The following is a 13,747-nucleotide window of genomic DNA, read 5'->3' on the forward strand; positions in this document are numbered from 1 at the left end:
ATTTAGATCACGAGCAACTACGTAGGCTTGAAAGGTGAATCGAGCGGCCAATGAATATAGAGATTGGCATTAGCTCGATCAATTCTATGATTATGAGAGAGAGCAGACACTGAGGTTTGACGCGATGAAAGGCAATGAAAATCATATCGGATAAGATCCGGGCGATAGACGCGAAACTCGACCTAATTACCATAAGCTTGAGCAGTTAACCGATCAGAGAAGAAGAATAGGAGGAAGCTGCAAATGTAGCTCAGAGTTCAGCCGAGTTCATTCAAGACGAATATAGCGGACCACCAAGTTCAAGTTAAAGTGACACAATGGTCATATCTCTCCATCACCGGCTACCACCAAGAGGTGAGCCAAAAAAGGAAAACCTAAAATTCTCATACATACTCCGAAAAGTGAAAAGAAAGTTACCTATGACGAAGGCCACGTAGCAAAAGCCATATTTTATATTTTATGAATTCCTGAAGCTAGTAGTGGCTCAAAAAAGACTTGATTTTTCTAGGAGGCTCTAAAGAGACGAAGAAGGTGAAAACGAACATAATCATGGTTGATATTTTCAAACCTTCTCACCAATTTAGATTACTTTCATTTATCACTAACATCTAGAGCACCTGATCCAACATAGGAATCATCAATATTTTTTATCAAGGAAACCTACAACTGAGATATGCTTGGGGGTGGAGGACTACAAGAAAAGGTAAATTAAACTTAGAGTTGTCTAGAAAAATTAGAGTTACACTTTGATTGGATGTAAGTTTATTTGTCTAATGTCAAATCATTTCTAAACAAGAGCTACACTTTGATAGGATGTAAATTTATTTGTCTAATGTCAAATCATTGTGTTTGTACAATTTCTGCTGCTACACTTGATAAACTCCGTTGAGCAGGACGAAAGTATAAAAGTGCATGTTTCTTTAGACTGAAGGATAAACTCAAGTCATTTAGTTTATCTTGTATTTTTGCTTTCTTCAAATTTCTAGTTAGCTAATTAGTCACTTAGAATAGTTTTCATGATTTTTATTTTCCTCTTTATTGAATTTTCATTTTCAGTCGTTGGGTAATGTTTATATAGTAATATAATAATAATAAAAAAAGATATAGAGAGACCTAACGGTTTGCCTAGTTGAATCTGATGTTTGTTGCGTTGGAGCATTATTATAAACCGTGAGCAGGGTCAGCTGACTGTCGAGTCAGCGGCCCATCGAGCAAAGGTAATGAGGACAAACCACTCTCAGCGTTATGCAGTCAGTAACCCACTGACTCGAGTCAGACGCATTTATCTAAAAAAAGTATGTTCCCTCAAAAGTTTATATTGTTAAGGATTGGATGGAGTATTTTGAAGCATACATTTGTTACACTTTCTTCACCGTCATGTTGTGATCAATGTCGAACTAATTTTGAAGACAGAACTACAGACCAAATTAGGGCCATTAGATTTAGTTTTTCTATGAGAAGCGCTGATGTGTAAATTATTTTGTTCTTCTTTACAAGCTCATTTCACATCATTGTAGTAGGTTTATTGCTTCATTTTAGTAGATAATACCTTGAAATAAATACTACGGTATGTTACTACTTTTACTTCCAGTAGGTTTTGAAATGATTCAACACATGCTTCATTCGAATTTATTAAACTAGGTTTTTATTCACTTAAAAAAATACAATTCATTCCAATAGGTTTATTACTTCATTCAAAAACGTTATTACTTCATTGGACAAAGTTGTTATTTCATTCCGGTAGGACTTCAAATGTTTCTATACATACTTCTTTCAAATAGTTTTTAGATCATTCCTTGTGCTTATTACTGCATACAATTAGGCTATCACTTCATTTTGTGACTATGCATTCAATTCCAATTTCATGCAATAAACCTAGATCTATAGATTACACATCAAATAATCACATAATCATGCATATTCGACGTGTATTAATTTGTTACCTCATAATCCATCATTGGATTGACGTTGCTTGCTGCACCTCCGGGCGATCCTTGGTTTATCGACCACGAATCTTCCGTACTATTCTGAAAAGACATGGAAGTGCAGAATCCCCTGAGCATTTTCCACGCTGGCCACCTGCGATGATCCCCTTGACCTGGCAGAATCGGAATTCTTACAAAACTTCACAATTGCCTCGGCCAGTTTCTCATCGGTCAACTCGAAAGTGTTCATGGCTTCACACCATCCTGCAACTTCTCTGTCGATGTTGTGACTCAACTCTGAATTGTCAATCTGCTCCTGCATTAATTCAGTCTCAAGATATTCATGGACCAAGGGGTTAATTAGATCGATAACATGCAAATTCTCAACATCTAAAGCTTTTTTCATAGCCTCATCAATGTTAAACGTGTACTTTTCCCCATGATAATCCAGGCATATAGTTCCATCAAAGACATCAATAATCGTCTTAGCGGTACGTAGGAATGGTCTACCTAAGAGTACGCCGCTAGACTCAGCAGATTCGTTCTCAATCATCTTTATAACATGGAAATCAGCCGGGTAGACGAATTCATGCACCTTAACTATTACGTTCTCAAGGACACCTTCTGGGCATATGCATGTCCTATCAGCTAATTGGATTACCACCTTTGTGTCAACCATCCTAACCCCTACCAACTTTCTATAAATGGGAAGATGTAACACATTAATTGAAGCCCCTAAGTCACACATGGCATGCTCGATCATGATATCACCAATAGAGATAGGTAGAGTGAACATACCTGGGTCAGAACGTTTTGAGGGCAACCTCTTCTTCTGTATCTGCTGACACGTTATCTCCAATCAAAATTTTTCCAATGGGCTTAGTCTTCCCGGCGATAAACTCCTTGATGAATTTGCTTAAGATAGGCAGCTTCAGGGCCTGCAGGAACGGCAGGTTGATCACCAGCTTCCCAAAGATTTCCATGAAGTCTATTGTGTCCTCTTTCTTCTTCTTGGTTTCTCTTAGAAGATTCCCCAACCTCTTTCCTGACTTCTTCGACTTCCACCTCAGGTTCTGGGTCTAGGAAGAATGGATCGGTCATTTGAGGTAGTGGTTGTTCCAAATCACCAGTCTGGATGTCATCCCCTGTTTCCATGCCATCTCTGTGGGGGACTGGGTTCTCTTTCTCCAATGTCCTTTGAGATATGCTTTCATCAATCTTCATTGTCGGCCCTTTGTACTCGCGCCCAGACCTCAGGGTAATCTGACTAATGTTTGCCCTGTCTGGCGGCTTGACTATGGCAGGGATCTTCCCTTCGTTCCCTCGTATCTCACTTAAGGAGGTTGCTATCTGAGATAACTGTTTCGCCATCATGTCCATTGCCGCCTTGTGCTCCATCTGAGCGTCCTGAAGTTTATGCATGTTGTTTTGCATATGTTGTTGATTACTGACTAGGTCGTTCACCATGTCATCCTTACTTCTCTATGGCTTGGAATTCAGTTGACTATTTCCTGATCCTTGACTGTGATTAGATCCACTCCCCTGGTTCGGGCGGAAATTCCCTTGACCTCCTGGGTTATTGTTGTACTGGTTTCCTGGCCCCTGATTACCCTGATAATTGGGTTGTGAATTCTGATAATTCCCCTGGTTACTCCTCTGGTGTGGTGGTACATAGGAGTTTCCTTGGTTGTTCTGGTTCCTATTGCCCCGATTAGATTGGTCCCCTTGATTCTGGTTGCCCCAGTTGTTCTGCCCCTCCTGATTTCTCCCTGACCAGTTAAACTGTCTCTCTGGTGGGTGCGAATAATCTCTGGTGTTCTGCTGTGGAGGTGGCTGGGTTGGATCATTGTCGGACCATCTAAAGTTTGGGTGGGTTCTCCATGGTGTCTCCCTCTGTTTCCCTTGATTCCAACTCCCATCTGGATTCCAGCTTCCCATTGAATTCACCTGGGCCTGGTAGTCTCCCTCTTGAGGGCCATAGTATTGCTGGGGTGGAGCTTCTCCTGGGCCTGGAGTTTTCTCTTTCTCTTGTGAGGTAGGAGGGTTGCTCTTCTCGATTGCGCTCAAAAGCACTTTCTCAAGCCTATCAATCCTTGCCTCTACCCTTTCTTCCCCCTGCTCCATCACTGCATTAGCCGAACCTCTTCTCATAATGCTCTGCGGGTTGTCGTATGCCTTCTTGGCATCAATCAACCTTCCCAAGGTTTCTCTTGCTTCACTTGCTTTATTCTTGGTAAAATTTTCTCCTACTCGAGGAATTCATCAGATCCTTTGACTCAGGGGTTGCTCCCTCGTAAAACAGGTAATAAGTTTCAGCCTCTATCATTCTGTGATTCGGGCAAGCATCTAACAACCCCTTGAAACGCGACCAATATTGAATCAGAGATTCATCGTACTCCTGCTTACACTCCACAATCTCCTTCTAGAAGGCATTCGTTTTGTTTGAGGGGAAAAAGTAGTATAGGAACTCCAATTTGAAATCTCTCCAGGTACGGATAGAATCATGAGGTAGTCTCAACAACTGAATCATGAGGTAACCTCAACAACCATGTGTTGGCCTCTCCCTTCAAGGCAAATGGAATTGCGCGTAGGCGATAGTCTTCCTCCGTCGCATCGTTGGGCCTTTTCTGAATGCTGAACAGCTTGCTGAACTCGTTCAGGAACTCATATGGACACTCGTTCCTTCGTCCAGAGAACGTCAGTAGAATGCCTAGCACGTTTGTCTTGATATCGATGGACCTCTGACGCTGATTTGTAACAATAGCCTGGGCTGCCTCACCATTTAGATGGGCAGTGAGCGAACCGATCTCAGGATCGGGATCGACTACTTGTGCCATGTCACCGATCTCTCTTTCCTCTGTATCTGAATATGACTCAAACTCCTCCTTGACTGACGACTTGTGATCCTCGTCACTATCCGAACTCAACGGTTCCGGATCTCCTATAGTTAGCCCCGATCTGGTGGTAACTGGGAAAGTTGTTTCCTTGACCTGCAAACTAGACTGGGCGCTTCTCCAACCAGGTGCCTAATTCCAGTGTCCGAACCTTGAGCCCTTGCTCATAAACTGAAAAGGAAAGAAAACAAACATTCAAAATGAAACTATATCAAGCTTATATCAAGCTTATCGGGTCCAGAGGATTCGCCATCCATCCCCGGCAACGGCGCCATTTGAAAAGACATGGAAGTGCAGTGTGTTCAGTGTGTTATATCAAGCTTATCGGGTCCAGAGGATTCGCTAGATCACTAGGTCTAGGAACTCAAGGAACCTTCAAATCTAGGTCGTCGGACACACAATTTCCCGTTTAAAAACCCTCAACCCGCTATACTATTGGCTAGTACAGGGAAGTAGGGATCGATCCCACGAAGACGGATGCGCTCGAATGCATTTAGAGAGTTTTGGAAAAGGTTTTTGGCTGCTGCCACGCAACTTTGGGTTGAGAATTTAACTACTAGACTGAAAACGAAATTTATCTACCAGCTAGACCTAGGAAATGGAAAACATCATGCACGCATGCATCAGGACCATAGCTTCTCAAACAACTCATGAAAACAGTACGCAAATTCCTCGACCTTGCAAACATACTGCTTAAACTGGCGAAACAGAGATCAAACCTGCAGTGGGGACCATTTTCCCAAAACAGCAAGGTATGAATGAAAAGCTGTAAATAACTAACTCTGGAATTTAACCAACAACGACCTTCATACCTTCAAACGATTCAAGCATAAACATGTAGAAAATAGAGCATAAACCCAGATCAAAACAGAGCATGATGATTCGAACGTCAGAAATAGCGATTAACGGGAAAATGAACAGATCTACATCTACTAGACGAAGCAAACAGAAGAACATAAACCAAACATCAAAAACCATGCAGAATCCAACCACTCTGCTCCAGATTCATAAGTCGAACGCTTAATCCACTCCGGATCCAAGCAATCTGAACCCAACAACGATCAAATCCAACTCCATCAACTCCGATTCAACAAATCTACTCCGATCAACAACAATTAAACTAATATTCAACTCCAAACCATCATATCAAGTGCGAAAAGTATCAACAACAAGTAAATCAATTCCAAACTCAGAAATCAACATCAACCTCAGAATCAAACATAGCAATAACAGAAATTAGAACTTTCATAACCACGAGAATTACGCTTCAAAAAAGCAAAAGAGAGCCGAGCTTCGAACAGCGAAGTCTCGGACGAATTCCACACAGAAATTAACTAAAAAGCGGTAAATTGTTTCTTCGCCCTTCACGAGGACGGTGGTACACAACAACTAACAACTAAAAACCCCGATGAACCCCCATGAATCGCATATTCCCCAAGTGTGTGTGGATTGTGTATGAAAGTGAGCGAAGAGCGAAAATGTGATGTGAGTGATGATCCTCCCATGTGTGTCGCGTGCTCTCTATTTATAGATGAGGAGTCGATCTTCTAGAATCTCCTTTTGAATTCTCCACTTTGCCCTCCTTCTAGTGATCTCCTCCGTCTGGAAATTTATTCCTTTTCTACTCACTGTTCTGCTGAATTCCTTCACCAGGCAATTATCTCCTCCACTTCCTAGATCTGGCGATTTTTCCACATACCTGGCTTAAAAAATGCGTTAGGCCCCGAAAATTATTAAATTTAACCCCATAACCGATGCATGAAATTTGCCTTATCGTATTGCCTTGTCCTTGATCATCCATCCGTGTGGGCGGATCTTGGATAATCAACAAATAGCTTTGAAGAGATCTAGGAAAACCAAATACTAAACACGAGATTGCCTCGATCTAATCCTATGAATTAGGATAGATCAAGAACAAAGATGAAAACCATAATTTATTGTTGGCGCATCCGCAGCGGAAGACATGGAACCCAAACGGGTCCTCAAAACGGATCTATTTAGGTGATGCAATGAACATAGATCTATAGATTACACATCAAATAAACACATAATCATGCAATTTGACGTGTAGATAATTATGTTACCTCTTGATCCATCATTGGATTGATGTTGTTCGCTTCACCACTCAGATATCTTTGGTTTATCGGCCACGAATCTTCCATACTATTCCCTTGTCCTTGATTACTCATCCGTGTGGGTGGATTTTGAATAACCAAATAAAAGTGATATGAGATCTAGGGAAAACCAATCACAAACACGAGATTACCTCGATCTATTCCTAGGAATTAGGATAGATCAAGAACAAAGATCAAAACCCTAATTCTCCCACGTGCTAGGCACGAAATTCGAGACCAAGAGGGAGAGAGAGAGACCGCTGACTTGGCGGCTAGGGTTTAGGAGGAGTGTGTTGTCTTGTGGTCTATGGTGTGCTAGGGTTTGCCCATCTCTTCACTATTTATAGACTTAGACTTATTGGGCTAGGATGGTGGTCCATGGAATGAAATATATGTTGGGCTCACCCATTAGATAAATAACTACTTAAATTAAATGACCCATGATTTAATATATTATCAATGGAATATTATTTTGTTCCACTAAAGAATAATATTGCACTCCCATCTAAATCACCAAATTACAAATAACTTGGGTCCATTTTATTTTATAATATTTTCCGCGTTTAAGATTATCTTAATCAATCAATTTAATTCTTTCGTCTGCTATATGACTTGAATTAAATTTATTCTCCAAAGAGTTTTCTAGTTTGAAACTTTATTTATTATTTGTGGAATAAATTCCAACTACGCAGATTTCTGAATAATAAATTCTTTTTTCAAACACCTCTTGGGGATTTAATCATACCACACTGGGCCCGCGAATTCTATGAAATAATATTCCAATACCTTCATGTTATTCAATTACTACCACCCAAGATATCATGAACAAATTCTCACATATTGATAAGTCAAAGTGGCGTATGACTGAATAAACAATATTGATATTAATTCCATAGACTAGAAAATAATAAACTTTCTGAAATATATTCTTACTGTAGATAGCAATAAAGAATACAATTCGTATTAGATCCTTTCAGTGCTTTACCACACCGGTGTTACTAATCTCGTCTTAGGTAAAAGAGAATTATCACAAACACCGCAACCATACCAATAAGTAGCCAAAGCCTATCTAGGTTGTGAATACGTTTTTCTTCTTACTAGATCTGGCCAAGTCCCCTACTAGAAAACTCATGAGGAGATTCATTGAATATCCCTAGTTGACCTTCTTAGTAAAAAGCCTTAGACTTGTTTATCATATTTCAATAATAAACAATTATATTATATTATTTATTCTCATAAATAGGTAAACAAGTGGACGTGGCGTTTCTCGTATACATGCACAAGCTGACTGTACAAAGGCATGTACGCTCGAAGCATCTTTTAGTATACAAACCCCAACAATCTCCCACTTATCCTCAAAGAATGCTTTCGAGTATACCAACCGCTTTATTGGCCTTGTGCTACACATTCACACACATTTTCTCCACTTATACTCAAAGTAGGCTTTGGCCACTGTGTACTCAAAACTATAATTCTTATAAAAGAATCTACCAACATAGTTTGCTAGAGTACATAAAAACGAAAATATACTTGCAATATATAACCTTAATTCTTGCTAAGGAGCACGATTATTTGATCAAAATATATCTAGGCCCTTTGATCCAGTGAAATAATTTTATGTGCCTTTCTCAAGTGCACTTATACATATTCCAAAAGTAATTCTAATTTTAATAGTTAACTTGGAAATACCTTTTAATGTTATTAGAGTTTCGAAAGTTGTGCAATTCATCACTCCTTTCATTCTAGGGTGTGAGACCTTTTTAACTCTATCAAACATTACATTTAGTTTCATTTATGAATATTCTATGAGACAATACTAAGCTCCCACTTTTAAAAGTAGAAAAATACAAGTCTGAATATTCTTTAAAACTATTAAAACAATTTAAACAGTGTATTGGAGTTAAATTCATCCTAGTTTAATAAAACGAGCCATGACGCTCTTATTAAACACTTAGAATATAATTATTTCTTAAGAGAGGCTCCCACTATTTTAATTATCATTTTCACAACAAAATAAATAAAACAATAACTATTCAAATAGTCAACTCTTGGCTTGGAACATTAAAATAAATTTAATGTGCATACTATATTTACTATACAAGAACTTCTAGTATTTAAAACAAATACTTATCTTGTGACTAGTTGAATTTAATTTACTTGTCTTGTAATCAATTATTGTGATTATTATTCTTACACCTTCATTTGTACAAACGCGATCATAAGATCATTTTATTTTGTATTGAATCCATGTCGAACATAAATGTTCTATTGACTCATCGACAAAATAATGGTTCAAAGGACTTAAGGATTAACGAAACTTAATAACCAACATTACTAGAAGTAAACTTCTTAATAATTGAATCAACAAATATATCCACAAGTAAACATTTTGATATTAAAACCATGTTACACTTGATGTCATAAATATTCGGATAGTCAAAACTCCATTTATCTAATAATGCAAGCATTATGAAATGATATTGATAATCCAAAAACACAATTGATAATCCAGGAATATAATTCCATATAAAAAATCCATTTGATATCAAAACCAAACAATGTATAAATATCAAAAACCTCTAAAATTCAACAATGTAAATAAAGCAAAATAAGACTCTCATTGTTCAAAACATAAATGTCATAACTAGATTGAGATCACGTCTTCCTCCTAATCACATTGGGTTGGGTCGAACTCTCTGCCATGTCAGACTTGCGTCTTAGGTCAGTGGAGTTATTGACCATCCCACCCTCCATCTTCCTTATCTGGACTTGTGCCTCAATGAGCTTGCTAGAGAGTACTAGAAGAGATGTTGGCCAAAACTTGTCCATTATCTCTTTCCTTACTTTCTCAAAGCTCTTTGGAAGTCCGTCGAGGATCATGAGTTGTTGGGTTTCTGGGCCTATTTTCCCACCAACGCCTCGAGTCTATCAAAACCGTCAACCATTTCCACGACGTAGTCGTTAATGTTTTGGTTCTCCTTCAAGACAGTTCTCCTCAAAATGTTCACCACTGATCTCATGGGACACTTGGTGGACATTTCATCAAATCATTTAGGTTCTTCAATCCACCTGTCGGGCTTGTCAATCCAGCCAAGAGCATTGCCAACCAAAGCCAACAAAAACTTCTTGACATGACCTCTCGCGGTATCCCATCGATCATAAGCATCCTTTTCCTTGTCTGATATGTAATAAGCAGAAGGGCGATTCTTACTGAGGACTAATTTCAAATCACGAGCCAACTGATCAATGTCAAGTCTCCTTTTCCAGTCCAAATAAGAATCAGAATTGCGTTCCTTTGATTTGAAGATTGCACTATAAACTTCCCAAGTAGTAAACATCTCTCGTTCAAGCTGAGAACAAAACACCAATAATATAAACATGTAAAATTTCAAAGAATTGCAAATAACCACAAAACAATTTATCTATTTTACATCAACAAAAATCAAGCACAAACGTTCTTCAGCGAGGAAGCTGTGTTATATTCATGCAAGAAATCCATAATTTTTATTGGCCACAATGTCGACAGATAGTCCAGAGACCATAAGAATGGCATGGCTGACTAACACTGCTAAAGCGTATAACCATAAAATTAAGCACTAAGGATTCTTTACTTGTGCGTGAACTCCTCTAAAGAAAGGTCGGACCGGACAAGCACCTCCTCCTATAGTTCCCTCTAAGCATTATTAAAATACAATCCTTATAATTTCGCAGCAATATTGCTCCGGTAAAGACCAGTCGCGATATTACTGAAAACTAATTTTACGATTTTAATAACCTCTATCTAGAGAAATCTAAACATACAAACTGGTAATGTACCTCCCGTAAAGACAGACCGGTCACTACTTCGTACTTAGATCAATTTTATGGAGGCTATATACAAACGTGTTGTAATTATCGCTTCATATTTTTGTGTTGGTGGTTTTAATAGTTTAATTATCACTTAAGTAGATTAGGTAGGCATCCACATTCAAAGCATAATTAAATATGTACTATCTATGCATGCAAAGCAATAAGTACATAGGCGATGCATGAGTTAAAGCTAGATTTTAACAAATAAAATCATAACTCCAATTAAATATCCATCAATCATCATTAAAAACATGTAAACACACTTATAAAAGGTTCACATAACCATAATGACGAAACTTGATCATTTAATTAAGCATCTTAAATAAATATAGATAGAAACAAAATTCTACCTTCACATAAACAAGATTATCTAGACTTTAAGTCCAATCTTAAACAATCATACGTTATTAGTTAAAATAACGTATCTTGATTATTAGAATTACCTTTTATTACTATTAGGATTTACCTAGATAGAATTAATCAATCATTATCCTAAAAATTAATATCTAGGTGTATATCATAAAAGATTAGCTAAGTCTTAATTTAAAATGCCCACTTGGATACATAAATCCGCACTTATCCAATAAAAACTAAATCCATTTAAAACACACCAATTAAATTCGAGAATTAAAGTTCTCTTAGCTTTCATGATTAGAAAAAATTTATTACATCTTTAACTTATAACGATGTTTTCTAGATGAAACAAATTTCACCTTCATCAAAGATTAAAGAGAACTTTCAACTTTGTGGATTACTAAGGATTTTAATAGCAAGATTAATGCTCTATGAATTTTTCATATCTTTAAGACAATTCGATGTTATCTAGATGAAACAAAATTCACCTACATCAAAATTAAAGATAAAAATTCAAATTTTAAACTAGGAGTTGAATTCCAATTAAAATCCAAGTAATCACTTCACACATTAATAATATAGGATTTTAGTAGCATGATAATGCTAAATGAATTTCTAACTTCTTTAACTAAATTGAGGTTGTCAAGATGAAACAAAATTCACCTTCATCAAAATTAAAGATAAAATTCAAACTAGGAATTAAATTTCAATTAAAATCCATCTAATTCTTATTAGTGTAATTTTCGAAAAATTTTAAGGGATCATATAATTGAAAAACTTGTGTCTTTTACTTAGGTATATATCTAGGAAATAATTCCATAACATACCAATTAAAATGTAGACAAATTTTCAATTAAATCTTAAAATAAAACATGAAAGCATCTAGAGATAATATTCTTTAAATTTCCATCTTATTAAGGAGAAGCCAAAAATTAGATAAATTAAAATTGAATTTCCTTATGTTAATTACCATGATATTATCTAGATGGAAATAATCCATCAAAATCAACTAATTAAAAAATTAAATGAATTATTTACCTAATTATTCAATTGGCAATTTTAAAGAAGGCAATTATTCTCTTTTAAATTAGAATCTTGATTTAATTAGAGAATCATTCTAATTTCCACAAGTTATTGAATTATTCTAGGTTTAGGATTTTAAACCACAATTATAAATTACTTGTGAGTTAAGAAACGAATCAACGAGACGAGACGAAACGCGCGCTCAAACCCTAGCTAGGGTTTCGGCACTTGCGGCCGCTGAGGCTGCCGCAGCAGCCTCTGGCCGCCGCCTCCCCTGGTCGGGAACTGCTCCCTCCGACGACCGGCGTCCGGAGTCGCCCCTGCCACCGCCGCCACGACCTGAAAACGTCGTTTGGTGTCGCTGCGGATGAAGGTCAGCTGCCGCAGAGAGTTACCGACAGCCTACACTGCCAGATCCACCGAGAAAGACCCGACACGCCGCTAGCACCTCCGCCTGCCTGAACCGCCGCCTTCAACACCTCCTGGAGCCGCCACGTACGTCGACCAGCCGCCGCAGCAGGCGCCAGCGACCCACGTCGTCGGATCTCTTGATAGATCCGACGCGTCGCCAACAGCCGCGCCGCCTGCCGCCACTGCCGCCCACCACTGCTCCCACTGGACCCGAGCTACCCACTGGACGACGACCAGCGCCGGCCGCCGCCCCCAGCCGCTCCTCCGTTGTGATTCACGGTGGGTGATCAACTAGGGTTTTTCGAAACCCTAGTTTCGAATTTTTTTTTTGTTTTTTGATTTCGATTTCAATTTCAAAACCCTAATTCTCCCACGTGCTAGGCACGAAAATCGAGACAAGTGAATGAGAAGGAGGAGGCGCCGATTTTGATAAATTGCTTGTATATTGTAAACTCTCCTCATTTAATGAGAATAATAAATGTTTTCTTCACATTGTGTATTTACTTTAATGGGTATTGACCGTATTTAATTATATATTAAATTATATAATTAAAGCGCCGGAGAGTAAAATCAGTCCAAGTCTTCTACATTAAAGGTTGGGTCGTGGAACAGGTCATCACAGTAGGTGGCCCAGCCGGTACCTTGTAGAAGTAAAACTTTTTCACAACCTAGATAGGCTTTGGATACCTATCGCGAAAGGTTGCAGTGTCCATCCGAAAGTCGTCTTTACCTTGAGAATGACTAGTGACACTGGTGTGGTATAGCATTGAAAGTATCTAAATAATAGACACGTCTTTAATGCTATCTACTGTAAGACGATGTCTTGGAGATTTAGCATTTCTTAATCTTTGTAATAATATAGGACACACGTTATTCGATCATACGCTGCTTAGACTTATTAGTAGGTGCAGATTTTTCGTAACCCAATATTCCTGATATCTTGGGTAGTAGTAATTGATAACTAGTATGGCGTCAGTTTTATTATTACAGTGAATCGTGTGCCCGCGTGGTATGACTATATCCCCAAGAGGTGTTCGAGAAAAGTTCTATTATTCTGAAACTCGGCCGGTTTGGATTTTAACCAAGAATAATAGAAAAGGCAAAGTATATTTTAATATACTTCTCTTACTAGACAAACACTTGGAAATAAAAGATATTGATTAAATTAAAGTCCATA

Source organism: Salvia splendens, chromosome 15 (genome assembly GCF_004379255.2).
Source record: "Salvia splendens isolate huo1 chromosome 15, SspV2, whole genome shotgun sequence".
Taxonomy (NCBI): domain Eukaryota; kingdom Viridiplantae; phylum Streptophyta; class Magnoliopsida; order Lamiales; family Lamiaceae; genus Salvia; species Salvia splendens.